Genomic DNA, 15,934 nt, shown 5'->3' with positions numbered 1-15,934 from the left:
TTATGGAGACACACTTGTTCAACATGACATGTCGGCTCAAGTGTAGAGGCAAACCACTATTTATATGCGGCTAGGATCACCATAGAAGGCAGAGAATTCGAGTAAGCATCCCTGTGTTTTTCGGATGGGTACCACAGAAATGAAGTCTTAGCCTCCTCACAGTCTCGGCCTACCAACACAGTGATCACAAAGCCAGCCTCAGATACCACAGAAAAGGGCTCAGACCTATCTCCTTTCAGTCTCGACATATTTGTAATGTGTAGGATCTCAACGATCCCACGGTAACACACTTTGTCTCGACATACATTCTAAATGCAGTCATAATCTCGGCATAGATGTAATCATGGTCTCTATATATATACAATCATGGTCTCGATATATATACAATCATGGTCTCAGCCTCCTCACAGTCTCGGCCTACCAATACAGTGATCACAGAGGCAGCGTCAAATACCACAGAAAAGGGCTCGAACCTGTCTCCTTACAGTCTCGACATATTTGTAATGAGGAGGATCTCACTGATCCCATAGTAACACACTCTGTCTCGGCATACATTCTAAATGCAGTCATAATTTTGGCATAGATGTAATCATGGTCTCAGTATAGATACAAACATGATCTTGATGGAGACATAGTTACAAGGTCATGAATCTCGATGAATCTAGGTGCAGCGCTCATATATATACATACATATCTCAATATAGAAATATCGTTGTTACAGTGAAGATCTCGATGAAGGTGCAACAATAATGATCTCAGTGGTGCAGTAGTGGTGGCCTCGATGTTGCAACAATGATGATGATCTCAGCAATGACGGAAAAGAGAACTGGTGTCTTGGTCTTGGAGTGGCTAAATAGGTCAAGGGTCATGGTCTTGGTTTACATAAATTTGATCTCTATAAAAAGAATTTGAGCGGGTTTTCCTCTCAAAGAGTGAAAGGTTTTGGCCATAGGAGAAAGCCAACATCTTGTGTTCTTGTTTCTTTTGTTTTGGTAACTATTTGATGAAGTAAGAAAACACACTCTATTGGTAACAAGAGAAGGTTGTGTTAATAAGAAAAAAGTAAAAAGTACCTCACAAATAGTTATCATCGCGAGAAAAACCATACTACCCTCATTGCCCTATATTCTTCAACACAACTCCCATATGTTTTATGTAGGGTGTAACCCATAGGAAGGTCCTACCTCATCAAGCTCCAACCTGATGTTTATCAATCCACTACTTGAAAGGAGACTACCATCCCTTGATGCAAACAAGAAATAATAATGTGTTGGTTTACCTGGTCATAAATTCTACATATACCATCCTTTTTCTTTGTATCTTCTTCCCTTCAAATCTACTTCACATCAATTTCATATGTGCCAGGTAACTAATGCGTAATAGCTCAGTCAACTCTCTCACGTTCTCCCATTCTCTAAACTCTTCAATGCCTTCCAAAATCACATCTTTTATAAAGATAATTTGTTGGTTGTTTGTATCCCACATAAGAATATGAAGTGAATAGGCTTAACTCTTTACCTTCCACTCATTCATTTCCAAACTCTTCATACCTTGAATATTATAACACAAAAATAAATAATCCGTCCAATATTAATTTCAGCCACATGTAATCATTAAACGCATCAACCTAATGCCAACATCAAATACCAATATTTATCATTAAAGCATCACAACAATCTTTGCAACATCTTTGCCTTTGCCTTGGAGTCTTGCCCTTGCATCACAACAATTCAATTCAATCAACAATTTCACATCACAACAAATTCTTCAATATAGCAATCTCTGCAACATTATCCAAGCATATCACAACTCCTTTGTGTTGCTCCCTTGCTTGTTGCTCTTGTGTTGCTGGTCCTTTGTTTGTTGATCCTTGTGCTTGTTGCTCCTTTGCTCGTTACTTTGCAGCTATAACAACATATGTCTTCCTCTGCTTCTTTGCCTTGATAGTAATGCTTGTTGTTGCTCCTTCATTGATCCTTGCTGCTACTCCTTTGCCTCTGTTGCGCCTTTTCCATCAATGACAACAATGCCAACATTTGGGACCTTGAACAAGTGATTTAATGCATGCATTGACATTTGAGGGATTGGGTGAATGTTCCTAGAGGCACCTCTTAGATTGAAAGACCTTGAAACTGCATCTCTTGTGGAAAATTTGAATTATAAATCTCTAATTACCTAGTTGTTGCCCTTCAAGTAGAATATCCATGTCTTCTAGGAGAAGTCATCGACAAAGATTATGTAATATAGATAGCCACCCAAAGATTTTATCGGCATGGGACCACATAGATCAAAATGAATGAGTTGTATAATATCATTGGTCCTACTTTTGCTAGAGGAGAGTAAATAGAAAGAGCAGAAATCAAAATATATTCAAATTGAGTAGTAGTTGCATTATTTCCATACCTTGAAGTTCTTGATCTCTTTTGAAGACGATAACCTTCTTCACGATCATTGGGATCATCTCTTCTTTTATCATCTATTTTTTTTCTATCATTAAACTTCTTGTTGTTGAAGCCACAATTGTTGTTGTAGTTGGAGCATCTTTCCTTTCAGGACAGTCTTGGGCATAGTAACCATGCTTGTGACAATTGTAGCATTCAATTTTCCTTAATCTTCTATTGGAGTCCTTTGATTAAGGGACAAGCTTTCGTGAACAAGATGGGCTTCCTCTTCCTTAACTTTTCTTGTCCTGTGCAGTGAATGCAAAGGGCTCTCCTTCCTCATGCTTATGAATTCTCCCTTTAGATATCATCATGGTTGCCTCTCGAGTGCACTTACCAACAAACTCATCAAATGTCAAGAACTTATCATTGTTGCTTATAGTAGTAATGAAAGTTTACCAAATAGGAAGATGGCTTGGAAGAGTAACGTGCACTATCTCTCTATCAGATATGGGTTCTCTAGCAGTCTGCAGTTGATCCCTAAGTTGGGATATCCTCATGACATATGATTGCATAGTTCCCCACTTATTCATCTGAATGTCCTTGAGTTGATTCTTCGAGGAAAGAATGCAATTCAAACTATTGACCTCATACATCCCAACCAACATGTCATAGATATCCTTGGACTTCTTCAACTTAGCAATGTTAGTAAGCAAATGATCTTTCAAAGAATCTATAATAATTTTATTTGCTTTGATCTCACCTTTCTTGAACTCAGCCTTGACAACAGCAAAAGCATTCTTTAGAGGCTCAGGTACCTTTCCTTCCACACATTAAAACATCATTTTCACCCAAGGTTACTTCCAACCTGATCTTCCAAACGACAAAGTTTGATGAGTCATTCAAGTTCTTTGAATCCTTGAAGTATGAGGTAAACATCTTGACCAAGTCAAATAGGCTCCTTCAACTTATTTCAAAGATGATTGCTTCAAAGGTCACTATGTTTGTCTCTTCTCTCCTTGGGTCTGCCTTCACCTCACCTTTGATACCATGTTAATTTTCCACTGTTCTATGCTAGCACAATCATTTAACCCAATTATCTTTCAATTAGCATTCACTTTTCAAATAAATTTAATCTTTCAATGACAATAAACAATTGTAGATAGAGCAGTAAATCCAATGCACAATAGAAGACAACCAAGAGCAATAACAAGACACACGAGATTTGGTCAAAGACCAGGGAAAAACCCACAACAGGGAAAATCCTTTCAAATTCTTCTATTAGATTGTCATCAAATGTTCATAAAAAAATAGTCAAAGTCAACTTTTTGACTATCCAAGAATCCACTAACCAATATCCATGAGATGAGCCCAAAAGTCAAAATCTAGTCAACCTAGACACTCTAGAAATAGTGTTGATAATGTCACCCTTAATTCCCGTAAAAGGTCCCTCATCCCCTTTAGCCTCCTCCTCATGGGACTCCTCCCCCTCTGAACTGTTAGGCTCACCGCTAGGTGTTGGCATTATATCCTCTTCATCATCGTTGCCTGACAACACCTCAATTTTCTTCCTTCTTAGCTCACTCCAAGTTTCATCATTCAACCTATCCTTCCTAGTCCATTCTCTCTAAAATGGCTTCTTATCTCTATTTTTCTAACGAATGAGTGGTTTAGATGGAAATTTAGCTTTAGCTATTGCATCCTGGTGATGGCATCTTATAGAGTGGTGGGTTTGTAGGCCTTGACCCAACCCAAGGTTGCGGGGAATGTCCCAAGGTAACCAATTCGCGGTGCCACCATTCATGCGCTTGTGCTTCCAAATGCAAGGTGGTGAATTTGATAACCTCTACTACCAACATTGGGTTAAGTTGGGCATAGGTATCTAACTTTTGTACTGATCACCTTGCGAAACACATGGATGATCAATGGACAATTTCTAAACCTTACGTAGTAAGTCATAGTTCTGTTGTGTGCCCATAGGCCTATTTTGTACTTAACATTACTGAACTCAATAAAGGTCATGGTTGCTCGAACATCCTCTGCTAGTGATGCATACTCCCTGAAATATTCTGAAAAAGCTTTGTTTTGTTTTGCAAGTCATTGGTTTACTACTCCCTAACCATCTAGAAACTAGGATAGTAGAGGTCTATGGTTCTTCCTACCGATTGCCACTATGTTAGTTGGTGCAGAAATGTCAAAGGGGACAGGATTATGATCGTTGCTTCCTCCTGCAAAACTCTTACTACCTTCATTAGATCGATTAGTAGCATTGTTGCCTGCATTGTTCAAATTTGGCGCAACATGGGAAAAAAATTGGGCCACCTATTGCTACCTTCATGTCAACAGTTGAGCTATCTATTGTTGTCATTGTGCCATCTGTCGGGCTATCAATTGTTGTCCTCTTGCTAACTCCCTTAAGATGTCAAAAGGGTTAGTTTCTAGTGGTTTCTCTTCCATGTTTGCCATGACTCAGTTGTGTGTACCCTTCTTTTTCCTAATTGTAACGTTTTCCCTATCTTCCAGAAGCATCCTAAGTTTATATGCTCATAAGCTGGCAGAATGCACAGCTCTAATACCACTATGGTATCCCTCTCAAACAGATTATTGTTGGGATGAAATTATGGGTTAGGGTTACAGTAATATAATGCTTCTTCAGTCTATAAAATAATGATGATCTTTTATTGATTGCATAAGAAGTATAAACAAGAATTCAAACAACAGTTAATTCCACCAAGAAACACTACGAAGTACGTCCAATTCATCAACAAATAACAAACTTGCAAATTCCACAGTTTCCCAACAAGGATATCAACATCAATGTAGGGTCTAGTCTTACAAAGATGTAGCTATCCCCCTATTGCCACAAAGCCGCACCAGAAGACCTTGCTTGCTATCCTACAATGTCAATCTACCCCTGTTATCTCAATCGACACTGTAAATTCACCTGTAGTTTCTTGTTTTCAGCCAGCCGCAATCTTAGACCCTTAAATTTAGCCCCCTTAGTCATTGGGCATCTCAGATTTGCCCTATGCCCCCTCGTTGTAGGTTAAACCAGACTCAAGCAACCAGCGGCTCTTTGCTACTTAACCCGCAACCTTCCTTCCAGCCCTCGTGGACTCAAAACATTAGGCTCCACACTTTGTTGGCCTCGGGAAGTTGGTCTTACACTAATCGCTGCACACAAAGAGTTGGCTCCAACTTTGTTGTAGGTTAATGCCCAGCCATAGGAAACCTACTACCTTTGCTAACCACAAACAATAACTCGCTACTCATAGTTTTACCATCACTACCACAGAAACTAGGTCTTATCCCTCACTGCTACAAAATTAAGATATCAGTCCGTACTTGCCTCAGAAAGATAGTTTACTGCCACAGATAGATGATCATCCAGCCAGAATTCAATCTTGTAGCAAGATGACATAGAGGGATTGGCTAAGGTGGAATCTTTCACCACCGAAACCAAAAGAAAAAAGGGGTCTTAAACCCTCCATGAATCTCAGCTCAAAATCAGAAAGGTTACAAAACCATGATGATCACAATGAATATCCTCTCTCCTTTTCATATATCCATTTGTGTTTTTACCCTCCCAATTTTGATTTTGAGTGGCTAACAAGTTTCCCTACATTTGCCCCACATTAACTATCATTATCCAATGTTACCCAAGTAACATCAAATAATAGTCCCCCTTTACGAATGACTATAGCCTACGGAGTTAAATAGGCTATTGTGTCCTCCCTTAGGCAATTAATTTGAAGAGGACACTACAAATTCCGTACACATGGCAATACCAATTGACCATGTATTTGTGTGTGTTTGAAATGGCCTATCCAAACCACAGAAGAAGCTGACATTTACAAATTTTCTATTTTATGAGATAATGCTTTACCGTGCAACTTTGCTGTACCTCCTTGTTGGCTTACCATCCTGGTATGCGCATGCATGCTTTGTCCTTGGTTTTCTGATCTCCATTATGTTAAAGCTCTGGAAGTGTATGAAATTGACATACATCCATTTGTATGTAATAAATCTGCCCTTACAACTCAGAAGACAATGGGTACGGTTTTGCTCCTGCAACTCAGAAAATGATGGGTATGGTTCTGCTCTTGCAACTCAGAAGATGATGGGTATGGTTCTGCTCTTGTGTAGATCCCTTGAGAAAGCAACTGTGTTAACTGGATTTGGAGTAGCCTGTCAAAAAACAGGTGAGAATTATTTGCCATGAGCTTATGGAGTTTTGAAAATGGTGACTCATACGCATTGCCATTGAAAATATCTGGAATATGCATGCACTTTGCAAGTGTAGTATTTAATTTTGTCAGATCTAGTGATGGGGGAATCAATGGTGGCTTGGTAGAAGGGTTTCTCTAGCTAACAGTGGTTCGTCTCTCTTCATATTTTACAGAGACTCTTGAAGAACTACAAGGCGTAAATGAACAGAATTATCCAACCAGGAAACCATCTCACCAATATTGAAATGATGTTCGCGTCTTGCTGCATGGATTATTAGATTCAATGGTCTTACCTTAGCTCTACCCCAGTAAAACGAGAACACTAAAACACATAAGATTATCAATTCAACATAATTTTCTTTTGTACAAAGTACCAATTGCAAGGTATTGTATGCTGGCCAAAATATATATAAAAGCAGAATCAATTGCAAGGTATTGTATGCTTGCCAAAATATATAAAAGCAGGATCAATTGCAAGGTCCCACATACATGTCAAAATATATACAAAGACAGACTCTGCTTATAATACAAAACAATCCTAAAAGCTGCTCGTAAGAAATGCAATGATAATAGGTGCACTTCAAGGTGACTAACCTAGATATTTCCAACATACTGTATAAAAACATCATTTCATTTGGTAAACTGAAGCAATTTGGAAACGGCCTATTCAGAGGATTATTGTCAAGTGACATGACAATCCACACAATAACAGATGACTGCCACTGCAGTATCATATTCAAGACTAAAGTCTGTATCTGTTCTACATAACCCTAGGTGGAAGACTTATGAGTCCACTAAAAATACTTTAAACGCACTATGACAATGCTCCAATATTTTTCAACCATAAAATATGACTAATTTCACAACACAAAACATGGAGACATTCTATATTCACCATGCGTATTTGCTATACCTTTTCAGAGGGTTATATGAAGGAATATACAGAACTGTACTGTGCTTACACATTGACTAATCATTCAACTGTTCAACGTGCTCAAATGTTGATCCTCTCAACATTCATCCCTCACAAATTTTTCACAACAAAAGGATTATCATAAGCTCTTAAGAGTTGGCCTTTATGTGAAATCTTGAGAGCTTAGAAATATCCTATTGTTGCCAGAAATTGTCAGAATAAATATTACAGGGTCAGTCCCTGAGAGCATTGGGCAGCTGAATGTATCGGTTAACATGTTGGTAGAATTTTATTTTTGAATCTGGAAACATATCTCGATTCTCAACCAATCTCATCTGATTCCCGTACAGAACTTAACTCTGCTTACATGTTAACTATCATTCAACTGTTCAATATACTAAATGGCAATCCTGTAACATTCACTCCTCACACATATCTGACAACAAAAGGGTTATCATAAGCTCTTAGTACTAGCTCTTACAACATCTTAAGAGATTACAATAACACCCCTGTTACAAGAAATTGTCAGAAGAAATCTTACAAGACCGTTACCTAAGAACATTGGACAGTTGAATGCATTAGTTAACATGTTTGGAGAATTCTTACTTCAAATCTGGATCCATCATATGATTCCTGTATGTGGTCAAAATTGTCTTGAAGGTACCTACATCATTCAACACACAAAGCTATTCAGCACAATCGTTAACAGAAAAGAACATACTTACTGATATTCTGTTCTTACTAAAGGGAAGTCTGGACTGAAATGGATAGTTTGAGAAGGATAAAGGACCGTGGACAAGGAGGATATGCTGAAGAGTGCTTTAAAAAGTGGTAGCAAAACTCAGATCTCTAAGACCTCAAAGGCCTTCCTCTAATAGTATCATGGTCAATCTTCTCAAACTTCAAAGCTTTTTCATCAACGCCTAAACAGAAAAAGTTGATTCGTGCTCCTATGGACAAATCTGGAACATGGGGATTACTTTGATGGAGCTAGTCAAGGTACCCCCCAAAAAAGGGAAGCCAGAGGTGTGCTCTATCTCAATAACTCTCACTGTATCAGATTTAAAATAGATTTAGGTGAGGATCAAATAACTAAACCGAGCTTACTGCCCTAACAATACTCTTAAAACTAGCAGCCCACAGTGGCATTTCAAAAATACAAGTGTTTGGTGACTCATTGTTGTTAGATAGTGTACCCCAGATCATCTTCTACTAGGTTGGAGCATGCATGGCAGATCTGGGCACCTTCTATGCAGCAGCATTACACAAATCCATGCAGCATTAAATTTCAAACAGCATAATGATCTGTTGGTGAGAATGCAGCAATAAATAGACAGTAAGGGCACATCACAAATTTTAGTATTCCAGCAATAAGGGCACATGCACGCATGTATGCACCAGCCATAAATAGAATAGGATAAGTTTATCATTAGACTTGAGGTCAAAGATAAAGTGCTAAAGTTAGATGAGGCAGTTCTGTTTTATTTTTCACAGTCTTTCTGAATTCATTTTTTATCAGTTAGATAGGGCACAGATCCAGAGATCTAACCAATATATCTGTTTTATAAACCCTAGGTGTCACTTATAAGAGAGAGTGGAGTATGGATCTGTAATAGGGTTAGTTTCAGTTCTTACACAAAATCCTTTCTAGCAAATTTTCTAGCAGATTTTATTCAGCAGTATTGGAATAGCAGTAAAAGGGGCTTTTGACATTGATCTATGTGTTCCAATGTATGTATTCCAACTGTGTTTCAAGATTATAGTTAGATTCAGATTGCAGTTTTGATTAGCCTTTAAATTTAGACAGTGTTAGTTTCCATTAGAAGAAGAATCTGTTTACAATGTGTTAGACAAATTCATAACGGTATCAGAGAGGTTTGTTGAAACATTCTAAAAATCCTTGAATGGATAGTAGGTCCGCTACCTATGAAAGGTAGCAGTCACAAGGCTCCAGGGGTCAGATGCTGTGATCCATGCTTGAGAAAAGCACAGTGAAGTTTCAGGTTGTCGGGTTCTTTGTTAGGCCACTGATCTGTTTTAACTTTTGTTTAGGCTATATTCCAATGCAGCAGTATGGCTACTGTCAATCTCAAATACAAGGACAGATTGGAAGGTCCCTCTTAACTTCATCCCAGGGAAGTCTCAGATAACCAGCCTAGATCCATCTTACCTCCAGATCTACCAACAAATTGGAGGGATCAAATCTCTTTTCACTCTAAAAGAGGTTTTCACATCAAAGAGATTTAATCCCTCTCGACACTCGACAGATCTGGAGTTGAGATGGATCTAGGCTGGTAGAAATTATTCTTACATAAGAATACCATTGGCAAAACCATGGGTTCTCAAAACCTGGAGCCCAAAAACCACCAACAATAAATTGACTATTTTACCTCAATTTTATTTTAATTATTAATTTTATTTTTTATTTTATTTCATTTCTAGTTTATGCAATTTGACCAAGTCAAAATGTTTACATAACAGGACACGACATTACAACATCTCTTCGATACCAGGCAGGGGAGCGCCTCTAGGCACAAAGATATTGTTGGAGTAGGATTTGTCTAACTTCTTTGAGAAACTAGTTGTAGAGCCTGCCAAGCAGCCAAACCTGTGTAATTGGTAAATCATAAAAAGAAGATGGCCAAGGTCAAGTGAGTCATACTTGAACCTATGAAGGATCATTAGATCCTTCAGATCACCAAAAAGACCACAATAAAGTACATGTTTGATGCTCTAGTCACTCTATCATAGTGAGAACATCAAACAGAAGAGATTGTTAAGAAATAAGCTTAATCCCTGCAAATGAGCAAAAGGATATCGTAGTTTCCTACTTAATGAAGATTATTGATCTCCATGATCAGCTTGCAGCAATTGAGAGGAGGTGAAGGGTGAAGAGCTAGTACCCATTGCATTAAATCGGTCCTGTTCTTTTTGAAAATTTTTTGGCTATGACATCCGCGCCAAAAATTTAAAAAACATCCCATTTTTAGGAGGCTATGGAATGACTTCAACTAGAAGGAGACTATTGCAGGTATTGAGGAGGATCGGAATGTTAGCCTCATTAGCAAGAGGAAGAAGGGCAACAAGAAAAGAGAAACTAAGAAGGGTTAAAAAGGGAAGCCAGAGGAGCCAGGTTCTTGTAACCAGGGAAAGAAGGACTTGAGCCACATCAAGTGCTTCAAGTGTCAAAAGTTTGGGCACTTTGCTTCCAATGTCGTCAAAAGAAGGGGAAGGGCAAGCAACAGCGGCAGAAACAACTTGCAAGGAGTACAAAAGCATCAAGTGGATGAGCTTTCATCCAATCTCGAGAAACACTTCTCAATGGTCTCATGCCTGTCATCTGACATCATGTCTGACGTCGACTAGTATGTGGACAGTGGGATCCATCAAGTGATATCCTTAAGCTTACTAAGTTACTGATGTTTTGTATGTACCTAGCTTAACTAAAAATCGATTTCCAATTTCAGTGATGATAGATCCTACATATATGGCTAACTTTGAAGATCAACAAGTCCTCATCCTAAATTGCAAGGGATTCCTATAAGAACTTTAGGGTATGATAGTGACAACTTTTGTGAGCTTCGACAAAAGAGATTAGGTCACTTGCACTAGTGAATGTTGCCAATCTTGAAGAACATGGTGTGGGGATTGCCAATCTTCAAGGCTGAGAAGAAAGGAGTGTGCAAGGGTTGTGCGCTTGGCAAGTATGCGAAGGATGTTTAGTGAACATTGGTCAAGAGGGGTTTCGGACCTAATCAACTCAAATGTATGTGGGCCCATCTCTTCAACTTCCTTATCAAGTAACATATATAGCACTTGCTTTTACTTTAGACCTTACTTCATGTGAACAAACGACTTTACTAATTAGAGAGATATACGTGTGATTAAACTCCATAAAAGCCAATCAAGCTGAGTAAGAAACACCAGTATTACGTGCTTTACATGAAGTTCATACTAATCATAGCTCTTTACCTCTTTCAACTAGTAATAAGAGCATACATACTAGTGATTGTTATGGAAACATAGACCTGTAGTAAGCTTGTTAGATTAGTGAACAAATCACCATTACCTTGACTCTTAAGCATACCATATTTATGTAATGAATAGAGTTGCAATATCATAACTCATATGATGAAGCTTAGAGTCATTCAATAATAAGAAGCTTACTATGAGTACCATCTTATTCAACAGCTTGATAGCTTAAGTAGTGTTATCACATTAATGAAACAAAGTGTATATTCACGCTTATATAATAATAAAAAACCAACTGTTATAATGAGGCAATATGTCCTATAGATCAATGGGTTTGGTTACGTTTACATTATACTTATAACTTGATGATTACGATCATATCTATATAACCAATGCACTGAGCTTGTTAAGCTATACTGATTCCAGATTACATGATGGATCTGACTTATATTAATATCGATACGTGCTTAGTCTCCATAACTATGAATACTGAGCTAAACCATGCTTAGATTAGCTAATGAGCATACTGTACACCATTGAATGAATACCATGTATCTGCTTTAACTTACACAATTGTTATCATTAGAGTAACACTGTGGATAATGAGTACAGAATCGCCCTAATTACATCATATTGAATGGGATTACAATAAACAGGAAAGAGTAACTCATAGGGATAAAGCATACAATGACATCTATGTGGTTATTACGTCTATGGTATAATCAATAACCCCTATGAATCAAGATAAGGTAACATTGTAACTCTATATCATAGCTTATCATAAGAATGAATCAATGGGATTACATCCTTACTAATAAGCTCATGTATTGGTATAAGGAAACAAGGTGATACTAGTCTGATCTCTAGCTTTGAGTCCAGCTTGTATTGATAGTTACTCTCTATTAATGAACAGGGAGAATACGTAACACTATCATCATAGTATAATCATTGACAACCTTATGTAGTAGGCAGTGTTGTAGCTATCCCTTTGCTCGTATTGCTTACTCGTACGGTCTATCACATCATGCTACTAGAACTAAGGCCTATGTATAATATAGCTGTAATCATTATGGAAACATGATTAGTAAGGTTTATGTATAATATAGATTGAATCATTATGGAAACATTATAAGTAGGGTGTATTCTATATGCCTAGTGTGTTCACATAGATTACATAGATTCACTGGTGAGCATGGGGAACAAAGGCAAGCAAGTGTAAGCTCATGTAGCACAAACAACAACTTACTTAGATCAAATACGGTATGTCTAGTTAAGATAGATTGAACCCTAATCTAATGATGACTATAGCAGCAACTATACCAGATAAAGCTTATACAGGTAATGCACTCAGTAAGTACGTATCATCCCTAAGTAATAGTAATGAATGATGTTGAGATAATAGCATACACGGAATCATGGACTAGTATTGAATCTTAGATACGAGTGAGATAAAGCTTATATTGGTACTGCTTAAGCTCCATATTACATAATGCCAATATGGTGGTGAAACATGACTCTACATGATCTAATTCCATGTGTTGATTTTGATTCCAACTTTCTAACAAGTTGATATAGCAGTGATATCCGCTTTCATGTCAGGAGCATGATTAGGGCATACAGCTAACCAATATTCAGAGTAATACCTCTTGTTCATTGATACTAGTATAACCATTGATATGATGTTAACTATGATCATAAGGGTAATCAATCACATAATAGACTGGATTACTAGATCATGTTATAAGGTTTATGTATGATATACGACCCGTGTAACAGTCAAACGTTTCATATGCTTTGAGTGGTATCTATCGATCAAACATACTGTACTCATAGTAACAAGCACGACAAGGATGATCTTATCACAAAGGCTAGTTATTCCATATGCCTTATATACTCTATAACGAGCTATTACCATTCCATTAAGCTAGGATATGATTCAAGGGGATTATTTGACCTATGCTATTAATCATATAAGGCTAGTGACAATAAGGGTTACAAATATGAGAGTGTTCAAACTAAGCTTCATGCTTACTAATGGAACTAATACTAAGTGATGTGGTATGTGCTTTATCCTTTCTAACACAAGTTTAACAAGAGATCAATAAGCTTGATACGGTTCATAATAATAGTATATTCCATAATCTCTATTCCATGAATATGATGGGCTATGATATACCAAGAGCTTACACTTCCACTGCTTAGCTAGGGACCAATAATGATGGTGGTTAGACTAATGTAAGGATCAGCTTACAATAGGTATTGAATCTGAATGCAATGGGTAAACATGACCGTATTTAACCTAATGAAGTATGAATACTAGATTATCGTGATTACACCTGGTAGCAATATGTGATTTACGTATGACATATGTTATGGAAATGAAAGCATCATGATAGCTACTATCTCAATAAACATAGTCAAAGCATAAACATAGAACACATAAGCAATATTGATCAAGCTTTAATGGTATTGATACTAGTATGATTAATCGAATACGTATAAGTAACATGTGATCACAAGTTAGCAGTGAAAACGAATGGTAATGACAGAACAAGACATGATAGTATGATAACCATTGAAACAAGCATTGAATATGGAAAGAGTTGTATTCAAGCTGTTATACATTTCATAGTGGTTGAATCACAGTAAGTAACCTGAATATTGAATATGATACGAGCCTTTCCATTACACTACCTCTTCATAACTTATAAAAAGAACGTGATATGAGCTTAATCAAGCAGTGATCTTAACCTTTGCTTAGACTGGTACTAGTTAAGTTGTGCTATATCCTTATATCACCCTTACAGTTAATATGAAACACTGATATATAATACTTACCATAATAGCATGATCATTAGGGTAATACTTAGGCTAGTATGATCACTCTACTAATTCAAGCTAACCTCATGATATAAGCTTATAGAAGTAATGGAAACACTACTAGCACTAATCACTCAACTAGTACGAGCTTCATGTAGGATAACGTGATAGTTCTTAGTAATACTCTACTCCATATCACTTTCCCTATAATAAGTAATGGTAATAGAAGCCTCTTTTCCATATGGGAATACTGTACTTGTAATCATAGACATAGTGTGGATTCTGGAATAGTGCAACATAACCATATTGGGTATTGTATGATTACCGTATTTCCATAACAATGGGAATAAAGGGAACATAAACATGACACATTAGGGGAATAAGCATAAGATCAACCTTAGTCATAGCTTCATATGATATAGTAAGGTTACTCTCATTGTATGTAAATAATAAAACTATTGCTATAATAAAACATATGACAAAGCTTAAGACTAGTAATCAACATATACGAATAATGCTTAAGTGATCCCCTAATCAAATAAAGCTTATTACTAATATTGCACTAGTAATCAACATATACGGACTATGCTTAAGTTATCACACTATGCTTACACGTTATCACTATTACTAATACCGTACCTTTCAGAATTTCCATAATGTCATTCGAGCTCTATTCCCATTGATTGAATAGGATAAGGTAGAAGCTATTACACATATCATATGACCAGCTTAGACATGATCTTTGTACCATCATGAGGTAAATAACACCATATCTATGTAGAATGACTCATACTTACTAAGCTTATAGTAATAACAAGAAAGCACAGTAGTTGAGCTTATACAGTATAATGGAGATCATACTAATAACATGGTACAAGTGTGACATTAAAGTCATTACACATATCACACCCTATTTCATCAATATAAATGTAATACTACTAATGAAGCAAGAGGTTACTTGATACAGGTAAGTAATAGTGACCATTAAGCCTAATACAGCTAATAACATGCTCTCCTATCAAACCTCTTATGACAGTAAAGAAATGGTATTCAAACTAGTTCTCAAAGCTTAACAAGACTAATAGAGTATGTAGTATTACTAATAGTACGTATTCAATATCAGTACTAAAACAGTGTATGAACTCAGCATAACCTGTATCGTAATATGAGTAGTATAAGCATGTTTAATGTGCTTTACACCTTATATGGGGTTTTGGTTATCACTATCATTACATAATCAATGATAAGCATTAAGTACCAGTAATCACTCTTAACCTGTATTACACTGTAACCTGGAATCTGTAATGGATATGGTATTAGTTCTAAGTATCATGCTTGAATACAGTACATACCCATGTTATTCTGTTACATCATGTTACCTTTATCATTATACGGTATTTGATCTCCTTGTTCAATCAAGCATATTCAATACACAGCCTAGTTAAACCCATTGAATATGGATAAGAAAGTATAGCCTTAGTACAAGCAATAGTGATACATATGGAATTGAACCATAATACTACTAATAAGAAAACATATGTAAGCTATCAATTAGGTCAAATCAATGCACATAACGAGTTAACTGATTACGATTACATCAAGTATAGGTATGTACATAA

The 15,934-nt window shown here is 36.9% G+C and overlaps 1 long non-coding RNA gene across 3 annotated transcripts in view; it reads right to left on the bottom strand.

The window, feature by feature from the left end:
* The window catches only part of LOC149217039 (uncharacterized), a 59,800-nt gene that overhangs the window by 20,008 nt on the left and 23,858 nt on the right, over window positions 1-15,934 (bottom strand). For all 3 annotated transcript variants that reach the window (XR_016251188.1, XR_016251187.1, XR_016251189.1), the window contains exon 4: window positions 6,268-6,569. This is a non-coding gene — a long non-coding RNA (uncharacterized LOC149217039). The remainder of the gene's footprint in view (window positions 1-6,267; window positions 6,570-15,934) is intronic.

The sequence above is a fragment of the Pinus tabuliformis genome, chromosome 1_1 (assembly GCF_031772625.1).
Source record: "Pinus tabuliformis cultivar Carrire ecotype Pingquan chromosome 1_1, CPIR1, whole genome shotgun sequence".
NCBI classification, from domain to species: Eukaryota; Viridiplantae; Streptophyta; class Pinopsida; order Pinales; family Pinaceae; genus Pinus; species Pinus tabuliformis.
This window is presented reverse-complemented; position numbering and strand designations above follow the sequence as displayed.